This window comes from Aquila chrysaetos, chromosome 3, assembly GCF_900496995.4.
Source record: "Aquila chrysaetos chrysaetos chromosome 3, bAquChr1.4, whole genome shotgun sequence".
NCBI lineage: Eukaryota > Metazoa > Chordata > Aves > Accipitriformes > Accipitridae > Aquila > Aquila chrysaetos.
The window spans coordinates 21,201,742-21,221,681 of record NC_044006.1 but is presented as its reverse complement, the minus strand read 5'-3'; the positions used below and the strand labels follow the sequence as shown (position 1 = coordinate 21,221,681).

The 19,940-nt window shown below is 43.8% G+C and overlaps 1 protein-coding gene across 2 annotated transcripts in view; it reads left to right on the top strand.

Annotated features, from left to right (window-relative positions):
* The first annotated feature begins 3,039 nt into the window (after positions 1–3,039).
* ARPP21 (cAMP regulated phosphoprotein 21) overlaps positions 3,040–19,940 on the top strand; it is a 204,821-nt gene continuing 187,920 nt past the window's right edge. For both annotated transcript variants that reach the window (XM_030009080.2, XM_030009074.2), the window contains exon 1: positions 3,040–3,170. The gene's annotated coding sequence lies outside the window, so the exon portion shown is untranslated. The remainder of the gene's footprint in view (positions 3,171–19,940) is intronic.

The window sequence follows — 19,940 nt, the reverse complement described above, 5'->3', positions numbered from 1 at the left end:
CCAGTGAAAACTGGAGGCACCTCCACAGAAGGCAGAAGCCAAGTATGGCTTTTGAGCATCCAACTCTTGTGGATCTGATCATACCTATTTTTGTCCGCTCGTATCCTTGGGTGTATGTTTCAAAGTACAGGGGTTGGAGGGGCTGAACTAAAAAAATGCTTTTCCTCTCATTATTGTAATATTGATTCTTGGGATAGTGCATAGCAAGCTAGGTCGACAACTTCGTGGCAGACCATACACTCACTCGAAAATCTGTGATACCATAAAAAAACCCCAACATATATGTGAGAAAACTCAATAGTAGGGTAAAATCTCTTGTGGGAATTGCATGCAGGCACATCTAGGTCCAACACTAGCCTCATGCCAGAGTCTGAGCAGCTTGTTTCGTGTTGTAAGGGCTTGCGCAATATTGAGTGATGATACCAGCTGTGCTCACGTTCTTGAATTACAGCTAGATAGTGGCCATAAGGGGACCGTGCCTGCAGGAATGGTTGGCTTCCTGCAAAAAGCAGAGGGCTGGAAACTGAGACTGAAAAAGAAATAGGTAGTTTCCTGAATCTCTCTGTTGTTTATTAGAACTCTTTTGGAGAATATGGCTTTGCATGTCAACTTTTTGTTCTTATATGCTTACCTTCTAATGGCATATGCTGGCATATTGTCCCATATATAATACAAGCTTAAAGCAGACAGCTAAATCCCAATACACTCAGAGGTGAGATAGTCTCTTACCTGCACTCAAGCTTTGCAGCTAGATTTGGTCTTCACTTGATCTGGAATTATTTCCGATGAGAAGTCTAGCTAAGGACATACATTTCCTGAAATGGATATGCAACCCATGCCTCAGGCAGAAGCATCACTCACTAATCTGATGTCTGGTGCTTTCCTCTTTTAAGGAATGCTACAGTTTTTTTCTTCAGTAAGCTTAATGTCTTTAACAGAAACCGAGCAAAGCAAAGAACAATTAAAGTTATTTGTTTATATAGGTGGCTGCACGTGGTCGCTTAACAGATTGTGTCACATCAGGACAAAGCAGGCTTCCCATATTCCAGTTTGGTATGTATTATAAAGGTTGGAAGAAATGGATCTGAAACCACATTCCTTAAGAGAAATGTTCCTTTCTCTAATGGGCCAGATTACATAGCTTTCATCACCTGACATCTTTTCTCTGAAAGGCTGTAAAATGCAAAGAGAATTTTCCAAATCTACCAATAATGCTATTTGAAAGATTTAGATGTTAAATATTTGTTTTAAAGGTTTAGTTTGAAGACAGATGTTCTGGCTAAACTGAAACTTTCTTTTTGAACTGAATGACTCGAATGGTTAGTCAGGGAATGAGTAGAGAATATTTGGCTATTGCAGTCTGGCAAGCCCATCTTGATTTTGTCGGGTAAACAAACAATACAGCTAGTGGGGAAGGAGTGAATCTGCCCAGATCTTGGCCTGATCTATATATCACTATCAAAAAAGAGACTCTGGCTGTGGAAATTAATCAAGTTTCTTCTCCCCAGGGATGAAAGAGGTTACTCAGAGGATGCAAGGGGAATGTAGGGATTCAGCTGTGTCACATTTTCTCTCGAATTTAGCTGTCTAGGGAGCCTCCCATGGTTTGCAGAAGTGGAAACATTCCATTTCATTTTATCTTTCTCAAACTGCAGCATCTTTCTTCTTCAGAAGCCAAGGTCTCTCTACATTTACTTTTGGTGTTTGTCCCTTTAATTCTCCTACAGTTTCACAAATGCTTCTGGTGTATTTTTAAATTTTATCTTATAATCCCCCCTTTTTTTTTAAAAGGCACCATCTGGTCCCTGACATGGTTTAAAATAACAATCCAGCCAGCATGAAGCCAGCAGCGAGACATTACACCTTTCACAACACAGTATGAGTTTCTCCACCTATATTTCTCCACTAACACTGCCACCATAGGGTCCCATTCGCTCCAGATAGGTCTTGCAGAAAGCAGGGTCTTGCAGCTCTTGCATTCCATCCCTTTCATCTTGAATGTAGTCGTTTTATGGTAACAAAATGGATGCATCAAAGAAGCTTACAACTAGGACTGTGGGAGATCTGCTGTAAACTGCTCGATCGGAGAATTTGGAGTTGGAGCTCACGTTCGTATTTAAGCTGCCCTCTGGTGCTTATTGCTGCTGCAGTGCATGCCTTCATTGCGTCCTGAGGTGCCTGGAGACCCTGGCAGTAGCAAGGGAGCAGAGGAAATCAAACGCTGCAAAAATTCCTTGGGGAAAAAAAAAAAAAAAAAAAAAAAAAAGTGGCCCAATTCTGTGGGTGTTTTATTTTAAGCAGGACGTTAACATGCTATGTTACCATTGCAGGTTATGTTGGGCAGGAAGGTTTTCTTGATTTTGGTTTTTATAAGTCACTTATAGCACTAGCTTATTTTACCTTGTTGCTGTATGCAACAGCACTGTCCATCATGGTGCTCTCCCGGTAGCCACAAATCAAAGCATGCCACTAAGTAGTGCAATTGTGTGACCATCACCCTCGCCACGGCTGAGACTCAGCCTGGCTTTTCTCTTCCGGCTGTTGAAGAACCTGAGGTTGTCAGTGCCGAGGTAGCAGAGACAGTAAATACAAATGTATCCTTTCCTATTTGCGGCCAGCAATTTTGGAAGGACCCAAACCACTGCTGGAGAGAACAGCAGGCTAATGCAACAAACAGGAAAGGACCGCGCCAGGCTCTGGGACTTCTGTGCGGGTTATCCATCTGGTGGGATATTCACTCATTTGTTTGTTTGTTTTTCTTTTCACTAAAGGCTGAGCTGGACAGTTATTTCCCTACAAGCTGCTCTGTGCCTGGATCACACTCCTGTCCCCACTGCGCTTCCCCGGTGCCGGCGGCGCGGGTGGTTAATATTAGCCGCGCAGCTGATTGTCCCGGTTGGTGCCCTGCGACAGGTGTGAGAGGGCCGCCAGGCTGGAATCTCGCCCGGACCGATGCTGGCGCTGGCATTGGCCTTCCCATTATATCAGGACGGGCTGTGTCCTGTCACTGCGATGCCCCGGCCCCCTAGGCTGGCCCCAGCTGTCCGTGGGACGTGGAGCAGGGCGGTGGGTGCCCAGGGAGGCTGCTGCGGGGAGAAGCAAAGCGTGACTTCTCTGGAGCAGAAAACTGGGAGACTTCTGGATGGGACTACTCCCGCTGTGTGGACGGGGTAAGGAGAAGGTCTCAGCAGAGCTCTGGGCTGGCAGGTTTGTGGCGCTGCTCTTAGAGAAGGGAAAGATGCCTCCCCCCCCCCGAAAATCAGCTATCAGCACTGTGGAATTAGCAGATAAGGGTTGCATTTGCTTATCTGTTGGCCATAGTTTCTTTACAGCACAGCACTTAGGGTTTGCATTAATTTTAATCAGCGTTCTCTAATTTTAGAATGCTCCTGTGCAAAGTTACTTTCAATTCCAGTGGTGATTAGGTGGTGATGATGTGTCTTAATAATAAACATGGGAGAGATATAGAAAAGGAAATCAAATGTGCTGACTGCAGTTGTGGGGAGGGGAAGAAGTGCTATTGCTCTGCTCTGAAAGTATCTAATCTGTCTGCTCTGGGGTAATATTGTAAGGTCTCCCATCTTTTTTCTTTCTTTTTTCTTTCTTTTTTCTTAACCATAATAGCTTCTTTTGTTAAGAACAACAAAATGTCTAGGTGGTGTTTACTTATCGTGAAGGCTGGAGAGAGGAAGGGGGAGCCGAAAGGCTTGTAAAACTTCACAGGATCATTTCTAGTGTCCTGTTCCCTTTATGTGACCCCCTCTCCACTGACTGTGTGAGGAGAGGCAGGGCCGTCAGGCAGATCAGAAGAGATGTGTGTGCTGCAGTGTGACTTCTGAACGACGCACATGTGCGCCGTGCAGTGCCTATGTGCATGCTCATGGACGCAGTGAGGCAGGTTTGCTCAGGGAGTCAAGCAGGTTCTGTCTGCTGTGTGCTGGAAGCCAGATACTGCTGCTGCTTCTAAATTGAGGGGAAAAAAAAGCAAAAATAAAAAAAGACACTCTTCTCTGAAATTCAGCCATTTCTGCTCTGAATAGGGCAGGTCAGCCCCAGCAGTGCTCCTGGAGAGTTAGATTGATGCAAAAGACACTGAAATCAGTAGGAATCTCTCCCTGGACTGTGGTAGGCTTTGGATCAACACTGTCCTCACTATTTCCGTCTACAGGTAGCAGTGAAACAATTTTTTGGGAGTTGTGGAATAAATAAGCAGTCTCCGGGCCAAATAAATACAATACAGAACTGATGAGAAAGGTCACAAGTGTCAGGTGTCTCTAGGCACAGTCTAGGTCTGTTTCTTCCAGGCGAGGTTTTTGGTTGAGGCTATTAAAATTTGAACATGGTCTTAACAAGAAAGAGAGAAAACGCCTTTTCTCTGTGCTACGCATGACCATTGCATGTGGGGTTGTGCCTCAAAGCTCACTGGAGGCTCTTTGCTGCAGGAACTGTAACATCTTGGGTGGTTGTGAGATCCTTCCTGGGCCGGTATGTCTGACTGAGGACACTGTCCTACTGTAACACTATTACTGTCCTGCTGCTCGTGACCTCTCCGCAGCCAGCACAGCGCTGGGGACTTGACGTGGCTGTTTGGCAGTGAGGACGCTATGTAAACTATGATAATCCCATCCATCTTGTAATGCCCTGACTCACGCTTCCAGCCAGACCTTTCTCCAGCTCCCTCTCTGCTTCCCACCACCCACCCACCCCGGTTTCTATTCATCTTATTTTAACACATGAAGCAGAATTTGCTGCACCTCAAACAAGCGCTTCAGCCATGCCTGAGCAGGAGCTCCACGTGGGGCTGGGCCAGCACCAAGGACTGGTGTTTTGCTGAAGGGAGACGTGCCAAGGCACGGGGGAAATATATGGCCATCTCCCTTTGAAAGTCATTTATTTGTGACTTTGTAAGTGCCTCTCTAAGCAGCTCACAGAGAAGCCATTTGCAAATTTGATGCCGGTTTTTAAATATAAGGTGAAAGTGGATTTCACTGCCACTAAACTCGGCAGCAAGGAGTCCCTCAGGAGAGGTGCAGTGGCCCTGGAGAGCCAGATCTGTCACCTTTCAAAGGATCTTGTAGGAAGATCCAGGTAGGAAAGCATAAATGAGCATGTGGATCTCCAGCGGTGCTGGGGACAAGACAGCACTTTAATAACAAGTTTTATGTATTTTTTTAATTGTTATGAGAAAATGCTCAGAGTTACAAAAGTTTGAGAAGAATAAAATTTTTCTCCTGCTTTGTACACAAATCACTGATCTTGGATAGAAATTAGAGGGCATATCCAAATAAGTTTTACAATTGAGCTTTCATAACCAAGCAGGTCATGCAGTCATTGCTGTATCTGCACAATTATTATTTTTTTTTTTTATTAAAATTATGTATTGGTTTCATAGGAAACTGACATTATGGGTTTATGGGCTCCTGTATTACATTATGCAGTACATCATACTCAGAACTTACCCTCCCATCATTCTAGTCATTTCTTGGGCATTTAGCTTGTAATGTTGCTGCAACATATTATGAGAAAATCCAGTTACATTTCTAAGCAGTATGGGAATCCCTGCTGTTACTGTAAACACATTACCTGGTCAGCTATTTTAATTTGGTGTTAAGGAAATAGAAGAATATCCTCTAATGATGCACACATCTAGCTAGTGAGGAAGATGATCCCTTTTGCTTCTTCAACCGTTACAAACATCTGCCTTTTCCTATGCCCTAGGAGTATATATACATGTATGTATTTGAGAATATGATTTCTGTAAGATACAAAAGCATGGGCTAGCTACTCATAAAATCAGCCCTGTTAGGATCCTGACACCACTGCTGGTGAAGCTCGTGATAACCAAGCATCAAGCAAGGTATCCCTCGGTCATATGTTGACAATCCTGCACTTCTGTGAATTTGTAAAGGAACGCTTCTTTCCCTTTCCGGCACAGAAAATCCGATGATGGCCTGTGCCCTCCTCACCAAGGTCTAGAGACAAAGAGTGAGGGAGAGAGGCTGTTTGGCAGAGTGACTGGGAAGAGAAGACTGGGACAGATTTTCTACTGGATGCTCCCTAGAGCAAAGGCAATTTCCAGACAAGTTTGTTTACAGCTACAGTTGCGTGTTGTCTACAAACTCTCTCCTTCTGAAAACCAAAGGGGGAGGGGAAATTACTGGAAACACGGAGAAAGAATGCATGAATAATCTTACTGGAGACTATAGAGGTACTTAAGTGGACTATGTGATCCATCCTTTGTGGGAGGTCTGAGGAGGACATACCCACACGGAGCTGAGCCTGTTGCTGTCTAGGTGCCTCCTGTTCTCGTCTCACTTGTTAGTGTCAAGCTTCACTGGCAAACTAGGGTAATGTTAACATGTTCTCACTGTAAGAGATTACATTTAGATGTCTTTGTCTTGAATCTAGATCTGTCTTAGATCTATCTAATGCTGGGTTTCCCTTGTTATTTTCCTGGTAAGTTCAGCCATCTCTCCCTTGCTGCTACGATGGCAACTGCACTTTTGCCTACACTCCCACCTCTTCCCTGCAGTGGTTAAGAAAGGTTAGGTAAATCTATGTATCCCAGTCTTCAGGCTAAAGGTGTTCATATGCATGTGTGGAGGGGAGAGCAGGAAGGCAGCACAATTATTCACAGGGAAGGAAACCTCCATCCATTTCTTCTTAAAGGAAGGAGGTGAGGCATTCACAAAACAGGTTGACATCTCCTATACTAAGGGGATGGTGGTAGGGAAGGCTCATAAACAGGGTGCCCCACTGAACCCTTAGCAACACGTTGGCAGCTCCAGGCAGGCCAAGTGGTAATGGAAGAGTGACAAAATGGAAAATAGCAGCAGCCCAGGCCCTTGGCGTCTGCACTGGCGGATCCCTGAGCAGTGCAAAGGCCCGGAGCAGGAGCAGGGTAGGTGACTACCGGTGATGGATGATGTTGAGACCTCAGAGGGAAATGATGTAATAAATGGTTGGTCTGACACAGTAGGAAATGTTTGTGTAGAAGTGACGGGTAATAAATAAGATTGTGTTGCTGTAGATCCTCCAGGCAGTGCTGGAGCAAAAATACTTCCTGATTTTCTTTCTTTAAGGGAAAAAGGTAGGGAGGTAGGGACTTGTAATAGCCAGGCATGAATAAAACTGTTTGCTGCATACAGTCCGTATAATCTAAGGCTGATCCAGATCCAAGTCAAGTACTGCTGCAGCTGTAGGTTCTCAGTTGTCACAGCTAAGGTTACAAAACAACTTCCCTTGCGGCTTGTCTAATGTCACTGTCTGGAGCTGAGGCCCCACCGCTGTATCCATGGTTAAAACACCGTCTTTTCTTGCATTTGTTATCAGCGCTGCCGCGAAGATGGGGACAATCAGACAGTTTGCCCCAGGCATTGACTCATTATATGTGATACATGGTAATACATAGAAGGTCACAGACTCAACTTCTGCCCTAGAGTTTTCAAGTGTTCCTGTTTATAATTTTCTATAGTATTTTACTTTGTTTTTTCCCCCCATTTTTGTATGACTTTTCCTCTCTTGCTCATTTGTAGTTGAATACCAGAAAACAGACCTCCATTGCTGCTGCTGCAGTGGTCAATTAGGTAAGCTTTCCATGCTAGTTTTTGCTGGGTAGATAATGTTACTGGATGCAGCATTACAAAACTAATAAAGACTTTGATTAAGAAATCTATTAATTGATTTAGCAATCTAGAAGAGATTGTTCAAGAAACAGGTTAGCATCTCTTGGATTTTTTTTAAAAAAAAAGGAGTGGGGAGAATACACTGGCTATATTTTTAACATTTTGAGGTAGCTTCAGAAGTCTTACCCACAACCCCCTGAAATCAGTGAAACAATGTCCTCTCCTTTTTATTTTCCTTATAAACACCTAAGAAATGCAGAAGAAATTTCATACTGATTTTTTTTTTTTTCTTTTCCCCAGTATGTGTCTGAGGGTTAGTGAGCAGCCAGGGAATGAGTTTTCTAAAATTATCTGCCTAGTCTCAATGTGTAAGGTCTTGTACAATGCATTTCAGAATACTTTCTGTGGGGTTTCTTTTGGTGGCTTTTCCCCCCCTCAAGAATCCCGCTGCATGTAATGACAGCTATCCTGCTGTCCATGTTTAAAGGATAACTATCCTGCAGGAAAACAAGCCCCCCTCCACCTCAGTTCCCCCTTACACAGTAGAGCTTTAGTTTCCAAAGATCACACTGCTAAAACGGTGAGCTTTTGTGGGTCGCTGGTGGTTAGGATGGGTGGTGTTAGTGAGTAAGGGAGGGGCCAGAAGAGCATTTATCTACAGTGGGACTACAAGGTCTGTCCAAGAGAGTTACTGTTTGTAAAATCAGCATTGAACTTAAATGGCATAGTATGTGTGTTTTCATACATTTGTAATTATAGAAGCTTTGTCATTTCAATGCCTTCTTGTGCACCTGGTTGTGTATCTCCCCTTTTCTCATCCATGATAAGGGTTTCTGGGACTTAAGACTTGGCAGGGAGGGAGGACTATTTTGGAATAGGCATGTAGTGACCTATGATTTGACTTACAATATTAGGTAATGGCCCAACAGTTGCTATGTAGACCTACTGAGTACCAGCATTTGGAAAGTGAGGTCTGCAAAGGAAACAAAGCATTTTTTCCTGAACATGTCCCATAACTATGGTAGCTCAATGTGACAGGATAGATTCTTGCTATTTCCTGGGCTTCTGCAGCGCACTAAGCCAAAGCTAACTGGATTTTAGGATTACTTGCTGTTCAGTACAGCATTGGCATTGCAAGATTATAATGCAGGACTTTCCGACCGCTGGAGTGTACAATATTAAATCCTGCAATATAGTTTCCATAGTATTGCATTACATTCCCTCCTGATTAATCCATTGTTCCCTAAACCCTGTATTTTTAATGATCAAATAATTGTTCTGTTACTGATAATCCTAACAGGGCTAAAGCTAGTTGGTAAGCTAGACTACCTGGTTTTACATAGGAGAAAAATAGGGGTGGAGGAAGTACGTAGGGGAGACTAGATAATTATATACAGCACATATTGGTTCTAACATCATATTTATCTTAATTGTAAGAATCTGTTTGAGATATAAAGAAAGTTTCCCTAGAAGACAGCTAACTAATAGCAGAGGTTTTATCTGGTTTGCTACTGTACTTTTTATTTGTAAATTTTATATGCTTTACAGAGTGGTTGTGAATATGGTTATAACCACTTTACAGATGAGGGCTCTTGAAGATCAGAGAAAAAGTTAGAGGGGAGCACCAGATCTGCTGCCACCCATGCTATGTCCTCTTTGACTTTCCGAGAACATTTTTACAGCCACCCATAACTCTGCTCCCCATTGCAGGCTCCAAGCAGCGCACATGTATCTGGGGGTTGAATTTCAGCCCTACTGCTCTCCTTTTGCTGACAGTGCAGTAGTGAGCTGAAACAACAACACGCTATTCCCAGGGCTGCGTGGATATTGCTAATGCCAATGAATAAGTAAAGCTTTTTTTGTCATGATAAGGTGATACTTGTATATTATGCCAGATCTTATGCTGTTAAACAAGAAAATCTCCACTGATTCTCATTTCACTTAAGAAAAAAAATACTGAGTAGGAAAAAATCAATATTTTCAAACTGGGAATGTATGTTTATCAGGTTTCTGAGAGAGACTGGAGGCCAAATACAAAGTCCCACATAACAATTAAGTTTGAGGAATTTTGCCTTGAAATTAAAATCCTTTCCCTTTTCACACTTTTTTAGACACCAGGAGTGTAAGAGCAGTGTCAAGCCAATAAGTTGGAGAAGGGCAGGGAGCTGAGCTGGTTATTACCTTCCCAACTGTTTGTCAAGCCCTCAACAACACCATTGGTTGTGCGAGAAGATGACGCATGGAGGGGCAAGAGTAAGAGCTGTCACTTTGGTTGGCACCAGTTATTTGTGATGGTGGTGTGGGCAGGAGACAACGCCAAGAGTTTCGGGCCCCATCTTGCTGAGATGAGTGAACAGACGTGAAGAGCATCATTGACTTCAGTGTGGCCTGGGCAATACAATCACAGTCCCCATGTCCTTCGGTAAGCCAGACTGCCAAAAGGTGGAAAGCGTAGCCAAGATACTTTTTAGGGAAGGATGTATCTAAGTAAGCTTATACTAGAAAACATCTGTCAGGAAAGCTGCTCAGGCTCCCTCTGTGGAGGTTTGAGCTGTGTTTGGTTACAGGAGAGAGGAGCTCTTGGTGTGGACCCTCCTTCTCCTTTGCTAGCCTGGGGGATAAACAAGGGACCCGAGAAACTGCAATATTTCAACCATATGCTGTTAGAGCCTGAACTGAAATCTCAGGAACATATAGCATATTTGGATTATTAATATTTCTACTACTATATTTACTTTTGTAGCAGTATTTATATCAGGGGGTCCGTACGCTTGACAATTTGCAGAAGATATTGGTAAGTCTGTTTTACAGGATGGGGAAACGGGGAGGGCTCCTGCTTCCCCAGGCAGGGTGGTCACCGAGGCAGCCTGCTTAAAGTCTTGGTCTGACTCCTCCTCGTAAAACCTTCTTCTGCACTGGGAGGAGGCTTCAGTGAACATCACAGCTGAGATGGGGATGGTTTTGGGTGGCAGGTTATGGGACAAAATCTTCCAGCCAGAGCTTTCATGAGCAACACTAGCCAGAGTAGACGTCCTCGTATCTGGCCCCTGGAAAGGGAGACAAACCAGTCTTAAATGAGCAATTTTACTGACAAATAACTCAGCCTGTGATGTGTGAAAGATCTGGTGCTTTTCACTGAGTGAAAACTGATCTGTGCCATAGCAGCCAGATGATTCACCACACAGAAAAAATTAGAAATCAGAAAATGCCTTGTGACAAATGGTCAAATACAGCACAGGGCTGATCCCATTGGTGTCCGGTGTCCCCTCCAGATCATTAACTAAGGTCAGAGGCATCTCTGCACGGCTCAGATTCGCAGCCATCAGCTCCCCAGTTCATCACAATTTTTCTGTTTATTATGCAGAGTGAGGAGGTGGGAGAATACATGTTCGTCTAGCTTGGGATCCTGGGGTAGAGCAAGGATTCTGGAAAAGAAACAGAGCATAAGTACCAAAAACTCCTCTCCCTTCTACAGCTCCTCACCTTCAGGCATTGAAAGGTTTAGGAGGGGCTTCCTGAATGGTGTGGCATCCCAACCATCCTGTTTGTTAGACACGTCCCTCATGAATTTGTCTAGTCCCCTTGTAGGCTTATTTTATACTTTTTGGCCTCTGCAGCATCCTGTGGCAGTGAGTCACAACTTAATTACACCTTGTGTGAATAGGTTCAATGCTGCACTGGAACCGGCAATTAGTACTTGCAGTGGTGATGCAAAGAGACATTTTCTGTGTGAAACGTACTTTTCATCAGCGCTACCCCATGAGGGGAGCTGCCTGTTGAAGCTCTCAGGAGATAACGGTTTTGAGGGGGGGAAGGGGCCAGTGCCAGCCATCACATTGCCAACGAGCAAGAGGAGATAGTTAGGTACTGTCAGCGTGGTGCCGCACACCTCGTGCTACCTGGCACTGGAACAATTAAAAAACCCACATTGCTCGCTGAACCCCAACTGCTTATTTGGTTCACTGTGGCCATGGAAACACCTGACCTATTTACACCTTCAGCAGAGCGAGTGGCGGTTGGTGGAAGCGAGGTGGGAAAAGGGGGAATGCTTTGAATCTGGATTTTAGAGACTTTTAATTAAGATGATGTACATGAATGAGTGTCTGTGTGTGCTTGTGAGGGAGAGTCAGGGGAACATGGCCCAAGCAGGCTGGGGTTCCTGCATCAGCACAGCTGCGGCATTGGGTGCTCCTTGAGCAAACATGATTTGCCCGGAGCCTGGGTTTTGCATATGTAAAATAACTTTTACCTTCTCGCCCGCCATTTCCAAAGGTTTGTCCATGGTTTTTCTCAGGTCTTAGGGGAATTCGTTGTCCTGTCACTTTGACAGCACTCTACTTCCTGCTGTCTTTGCAGCGTTCATCCCTGAAAAGGCTCCTGTATGTGGCAATCAGCTTGCCCTACCGAGGAAGGAATGGAGAGGAGTCTCATTCTGCACAAGGGTTGCCCGTGCACCTTACAACTGTCATCTGCTCCTTGCCCATCTCTCAGTACAGCCAGGAAGATGGGAACAAGCAACATAAAGTCATTTGGCCACGTCAAATGGAGCAGGAGATTTCACTTAATTGCAGCTGGGACTTTTACTTAGGCTGCAGATTCCTGTGACAGAATAATGCCATGTAAGTTAGCAGAGCATGGGCACAGCAGATGTCAGGCTGAGCTTCCAAATTCTGTTCTTCTGAGGGCACGTATTAATATAAATAGGCAAATTAGGTTTTAGAATAGCAGTTACCTGAAATGGAGCCCTAGCTAAAAGGAGATCTGCTGGAGATCTGCTATTAAACTCTAGGTGTAAAGAAGACCTCTGCAGATACAAGATAATCACGGTGTGTATTAAGAATGAAAGGAACTCCAAGACTTTAAAGATCTGTTGGGAAATCTTGAGGAAGAAAGGACGTTCGCATTTGATATTAGTGAGAGAGAGTCTTTAATATCTGCAAAGCATCTGATTAATAACCATAGCATCAGACCTCAGGAATGCAAATGTGGTAGCTCTTTAAGATGAAAGCTCCCCCTCTGCACGCTTTTTAAAAAAAAAAATTCTTTTTTTTTGATTGCATGTTTCAAAACCATTCGTGTTCTGGCAGGTAACAGTTTTTTATCCTGAAAGTAAGGGTTGACTGAGGAACAAACTGTGCAAATTCTGTTCTCAAACACCAAAATTAGAGAGAAAATACCATCTGTCTCCTCTCCAGCCTACTCTCCCTGGTCCCAGTAATGCCTTCTAGTGGAAAAACAGTCGTGAAGCTACTAACACGACAAAGAGCAATGCACCATACCGCAATAGTTTGTGTGTGCAGAGGGACCGCTGCTTCTCCCCAGAGGAGGCAGGTGGAAGCCCCGTTCCCAGCTGGATGGGGAAAGATGTTCACGCTGCCCTGTGCCACTGGGCCCCTGCCTGGGCTTGGTGGGACTCCATTTCCATGGCAAAGGCTTTCAGGTAGCATTCCTGAGAGCTTTCTCCTCGCCCTGCTACAGCAATCAAATTGATGGAGCTTTGACAGCAGCTGTGACTCATTTCAGGAAGAAATTCACTTGAGTGCTCATTATCACTTCAGCATCATTTACATTTTTCCCAGTCGGGGTGAATATTTTGTCGTGACAGGGCACAGGCTCTTTCCTTTGCCCTGGGAAGCCTGTGCAAATGGGCTTTCTACCTGGAAGCTCCTGCCAGAAGCTTTGCAGCTGGCTGTCTTTTGTTTCTGACTTCTTTTTTATTCCTTCTTGTCCTTAATGGCTCTCTGGGTTTTGGAGACTAGTTATACAACACTGTTTTTTCCCTCCTCCAGCATCGCTGAGCAAATTTCAAGGCCGTGGAGGAGGGGGAGGAGAGTCTGATGCACTGAGCCACCTTTGCCCATCCACTTGTGACTGGGGTATAATAGGTACAGTTGATTTGAGACTGCCAAGAGTTTGCTGCCAAATTGAATTTTTCATAAACTGATTATTGCAAAGTGCTCTTGGCAGAGGAAAGTTTAACACCTTTCTAACAAGCTCAGCTCAGCTCAGCTTGTAAGAGGGATACTGTAATAATAATCCCCTTCTGGATCCTTGGCCAGGATTTTGGATTTACCGAGAAAGTGTTTCCACCCCCATTCCCTCACCCATGAGTAAACCCACTTAAGCTTTTTTTGTCGCTATTATTGGTGCAAGCATAGGAAAACTTCTCTGCTGGTGTAAAGCAGCCTACCTCCATTGATTTGTGTGCCCTGAGTTTAGTACTGTGGAGGTGATCATATGATTCAGACACAGTTGATAAAGTTGATGGTAATCTACCCTCAATAACTTAATCTAAGCATTTGCCTTCAAAAAGAGCTATGTAGCCAGGGAAAGGGGCTGGCTGAACTACTCAAACAATGTATCTGACAATTTCTGCCATGTGTTTTCTGCTTGAAATATACTGATCCAAGAAGTTTTGGGGTTTATAAGGCATTTATTCTTCATTTTGTGTCAGTGGGTTATAAAATAGGTAGATAAATTTGGTTCCTCAAGATGCAATGTTGTCCTTGTTGCCTGATGACTGTCACCCCACAAGCAGAGAGAGGCCATTTCTGAGGAAGCAGGACAACCTCCTACCTACAGGCAAGTTCCTTTGCTCATTCAGAGACACATGCGAAGTGGACAGGGTCCCCACAATATACTTAACTTGCATGAGTGTTCAGGAAAGGAAAAGCAGATCGCAATTGAAGCAAAGCTGCTATTTGCAATTAGCCTAAGTCACATTTAGAGCTCAAAAAATACACACCAAGAGTATTATTTTGGACCAACTACATCCTTTCAGTTTAGCTACTGGAGGCTGTGCCCACTCAGACATTGTGGAGGACCTGGTTTGCGGTGGTGCCTTGATGTGAATTTCAGCCGGGTGGTCCAGGGGGTGGGCAGGGATCCCATGGTGCGAACACATCTGCTTGGCAAACCTGGCAGAACAGATCCGGGTGTAAGCAATGCTTTAAAAAACCTAAAAATTCATCATTTTAAACACCCCCACCCCTCAGATCACCTTTCTAGCAAGTGCTCCTAGCTTAAAATAAATAGTACCGTAGCAATAGCAACAGGGGGAGAGCATGTCCATATTTATTATTCTATTTGCTTTGCCTTTCCTTCATATTTATACCAGTAAAACACGGCAGGGCTTCACACATGCCACTGCCATAGATGCAACAGAAAGCCCGCGCTGCTCCGAAGGGGAGATGTTTATGGAAGTGCCAAGGAGCAGAACAAAGGCACAATGTGCCGCTGGGTCCACCACCAGCAAGCGCTTGTGTGGAATAATCTGTACAGTATATGGGACGCACGCAAACGATGCGGTCACAATTTAAAACGATGCCATCTGTTTAGGAAATCTGAATGTTTTTGATCTGCCCCTGCAATGAAAAAAGAAGTAGGAGTACTGGAGCTTTGATTCTTTTTGGTGGTGCAAACAAGCAAGACGTTTCCAAATGTCCAAGCAGATCCTCTTCTGCTTGGGAGAGGGTGGCTGTGCTGGTCCGTGGAGCAGGCAGGGGAACTGGTTTCACATGTATAAGAATTGTAAATTAATTAAGGCAATGTTGATATTTATAATTCAAATGTTTCCGCTATAATTTTTTACAAACATTGCATAACTTGAAAAATTTTGTGGACCAAAAATCTACAAAAGCTAGAGGGGAAAAAACCTGCGTGAGGTCAAGTCAGGGATTCTTCTTGTTTTCATTCTACTCCAGGAAGATTTCTTTTTGCTGTCCATTAGCATCTATTTTGAAATGAAAAGTCCTTTTGATTTGAAAAATGACCCTTTGTAATTAAAAGTGAATTTCAGTGAGACATTTTAAATGATGCGGCATGTTCACTGTAAGTGACCTAAAACCAATGCCAAATCGTCTCAAAAAATGCTTCATTGAGTACTTTCAGCCAGCTCTTCTCAGCACATAGACATTATCTATAGCAGTAGGAGTTCTGCTGTTAAAACAGAAAGTGCATATCATGAAAAACTGTTGTTTCAGTCAGATAATTCATAAATATTAAGGATAGTTGTTTGACATGATAAATGATACTGAAAATCAGTATGTGGTAGGAGAGGAAAAATGGCAGCTGCGAATGTGCTACAGTTAAGTGGCCAAAGACTTTGGCAATAAAAATTCATATATTCGTTGTTTTAACAAGAAAACCTATGTTTTATTCTGGTTTTAACATTTCAGACATTGAATAATATGCCAGTAATGAAGAGTTTTAAACAAACAAGAAAGCCAGATTAATTAACCACTAATGTTTTTCTGTCATTCCGGGGCCTAAGATATCAGCAAAGATGGGTGAATGTAAGCTTCCTCTTCTAGGGGCTGGGAAATAAAAATCAAAAGTAAGCAGTGTAGGTTTTTCACAAACCCATGAAAAAAAGTTCATTTTATTCTGGAAAGAAGTTTAGGTTTTTTTCTCTGATTTTCTCTTTTAATCAGCTAAGGAGGAGAGGGAAGGAGAAGCTGCAGTTACAAAGTTCGACAGTTTCATTAAAAAAAATAAATTAAAAAGGTCTTGCATTTCTTCAAAAAATGTAAACTACTCCTCAACAGCAGTATATGAAGATGGCCCAGAATAACCAAGCCTTCTGTTGCTTCTCTGCAAAAACACTTGTATCTGCAATGTAGCTTTAGAGGGATGTGTCTGTGCATCCACCTCTTTGAATCGGGAGTCTGTTTCTTTTGGTGAGAGCTGGGCAAGGAATATTACGGCACGTTTCTCTTCTTGTCATACCTCCCTCCTAACCCTTGCGTGCGTGTATATATATAAAATGCATTTTGAGTTGGCCTCCAGAAGGAGGTGGCTTTTAAGACGCAGATGTCAGGATCTGCCCCACCTGGTACCTACACGCCATGCGGTTTTCGTGCTGAAGGAGAGGGTAATGTCAAAGGCTAAGATGTTCTTTCTCTTCATCCGCAAACCTCCTTACAGTGAGTGCATTGCCAGAGCAGAGGACAACAGGTTTGTAAAAGGGAGTGCGACTGCCGTGGTTTCCATAACCTGTTATTCATCCTTATCTCTTTCTCCCAGCCTTCACCCTGTCCCCTCACTGTCCCCAGGCACATGTCAGGTGAAGCAGGGACCATAACATTTGGCGTTTTCCCACTCTGCCTCCACTAGGTCTGAGAGAGAAGACAGACAGTGATGTGGTTCTTCAGGTTCATTCTGGTCTTTTCGCTTTTGTTAACACAGGTACCAGATTTGGGGAAAAAAAGCTCCATATTTATTTCAGAGAAAAAAGCTGAAGTGTTGTTTTCATTCTGAACTGGCAACAAAAATGCTCTTGACTTTCTCAAGGCACAGAATTCTAAAAATTCACTTAACGTCCTATTTTACTGGCTTTTCAGTTCTGAATTTATTCTCTGTATTCTACTCTGGTATGTCAATAGCACACAGTGCTGGTTTTCGTCTTTCATTTGGTCTTTTTTGCAATAGCTGAAATACTTATTTTAATCGATTCTTTTTTTAAACCTTAAGAGCAGCTGTTACTTGGTGTTGACTAGCACATCTTAACATTGCTTGTAGATCACAGAGTTTCTTTTTTACATTATGACTGTAAGTGTTTTCTACTTAGCTTAACCTTTTCTATAGGCATCTATTTAGATACCATTCATTTGGATTTATAAAAGAAAAAGAAGCAGGCTCTCTATTGTAATTTGCGTGGCATTATTCTGTTAGACCATGTAATCCAGCATCAAACATTTCTTTAGACACATGCCTTGCCTAGTTTCATTCAAAGCATTCCTCTGCTTGGAGGCATCAGGCAGACCCCTTGGGCAATTTGTTTCCAGTCGAGAGATATTAATGTTTCTGTGTGATAAAATGCTGTTGTTTTCTTCAGTTTCTTCTTTCTGTGGCATTAAGATTGTAAACGCAACAAGTGTTGATGAATGAGGCGCTTGCAGAGCCAAACAGCAAACCCCCATCAGTGAAAGCGGAGTGACATGCTATAGAGACACGAGTCATCTTTTGACCCATTAATATATACGTTGTGTCTACTTATAGGTTGCTGGTGCAGTGCAGTCTCATTTACTAGCTGGCTGTATAACAAATGCGGTGCCTGTGTCATCTCTGACCCGTGCCTATGGAAAATGAGCTTTTAAAGCCATGATTTTGTACATATACTGCCCAGTTTGCTGCCAGAGGATGTTGCATATATGTATGGTATCATCATCTGGTAAACAAATTGTTTTTGTAGTTTGGCCAGCATCATTAGTTAATTAGACCCTGGCTGTTTAGGCACCTGGAACAAGCCGTGGGAATTTAAATTCTTCTGATAAAAGGATTTATTTATAATGAGTCTTGCCCCATAATGAGTTCCAACCGGGGGAGACTGACCATTAGCAGATGACTCACAGCATTACCGTAAAGATCAGAGTCACATATTCAATTTTATAAGGCTTACATACTCTTGGCGAGAGCAGGGATTCTGGAAACAAATCTTTTGACTCCAGTTTTTCCATCGTGTTAAATTTGATGCAGTCCTCCTATGCCTGGGAGTAAACAGGCAGCATACAGCAGACTGTTTATTTTATTTCATTTTTTTATTGCTCTTCCTCTCTGCAGTTTCAAGAGGAAAAGAAGCTGAGTTTTTAATATTGTGAGAATGCTTAGCCCTTTTCAGCTGGGAGATGTCAGAAGCAGCTGCAGACCTAAATGAAAGGAGCTCATCTCTGAAAATTTGCTATGCTGTAATAAATGCAGGGTTCTGCTGGTGAGCTGCTGATGGCCCTTTAATGTCTTTATACTTTAGCAGTACTCGGAGGCACTGCGGTTCCTCCCGCTCCCTTCCCCCCCTCCTTGCCCACCCAGGCTCAGGATTTCATCGTGTGAAGGCGAGAGTTCACTGTAACATTCAAGGGCTACGCTGAGTTTGAAGAAAAGGGCCGTGCCTGGTTTTATCATCCAGCCAGCAGCTTCCCTTCAGCTCATATTGATGTTCTCCTTTACTGGCATATTTGCTTTAAACATTTGGCTCCCTGAGTCACGTTCGTATACTGTGCGTCGTTGGTATGCAACACGGGGGCTGTTATCTATTTATTTTATTGAAGTAGCATATGCTATGCGAGGAAGAGTGCATTTTCCCAGTATCCTTGTGACGTATTTTCCCAATTAGAGGTACACGGCACGTTAGGATGAAACCCAAGAACTACCTTCCAGCCTCCAGGTCTCTGCTCTTTTTGTGCTAATCTGTGAGCATCGGCATCTGCCAGTCTGGAGACTGGCAAAGTCTTAAGAGCATGACAGATTCCCAAAAAATGCGTTTACAGCTGGGGAGGCGAGGATAGTGTATGCGGAGCTCGGTAAAAGGATCTTGGAGTTTGACAGAGGCTCTGGGAAACCGTCTGGATGTAGTGTCACCTGCAGTTTAGGAACTTTAAAAAGCTTTTTGTCCCTGAAGTTTGAGAGATGTTGAATCTAGTCATGCTGTACTTCACCACGGGGTACACGAGGTGTAGGATTGTGGGCTGGCAGGTGAGACCCTGAGGAAAGAGGGGAGCGTGACTAATGGGCAAACCAAACGCTGCCTGGAGCAGCTCTGGGTAACGTGGAAGAGCTTCGGCCACCAGATGCTTGTAATGGCCAAGAGAATCACTTTGAGGGAAATGGGCGTATGCAGACAGATGATAAAACCACAGGATAGTTTGGATTATTTGGAGATTATCACAGCTGAAAGGCAAGAGTACTGTTCACTGCTGCATAGCAATGGGACTAAACTCAGCATAAACCCCCAAATATCTCTGGCAGAGGAGGAAAGAGACCAGTTGTTGGGATCCTTCTCAGCCTAACAGAATAAGGGACATTTCTAGTAGGCATTGATGAAAATATGGTTAGAAAAAGAGCCATATGGGATTTATGAGACTGTAATGAATGTGGCACTTGGACCGCCGTGAGAGGCACTGAAACTGGCAGGGCTGCGGTCGTGAGCTGTCACCGTATTTGCTCAAGCTCAGCGGTTAAAGGCAATGGTCCCAGTTGCAGCGGGATACTGGTCATTTGGAAAAGCCATGGTTTCAGGGACAGCAAAGGATATGGTACCAAAAGCAACTGTGGATTTACAGCAGTCTCCATCAGTTGACCTGACTCGAGAGGGCTTGAGTGAGAACATGCTCGGCAAGAAGGAGTCCCACGTGCAGGCATGCAGGCTACAGTAAAAAAGAAGCATCAGATGACCCGATGGTGATAAAACCCATTTCCCCAAGGCAAGTAATGCTCTGGTAACCTCTGACCCTGCAAGTCAGCCCATGGCTGCATGTGAGACCAAGCAACAACCGCTGAAGACAGAAGTAGTGCCTGGAGTCTGGAGGAAAGGACATAAGT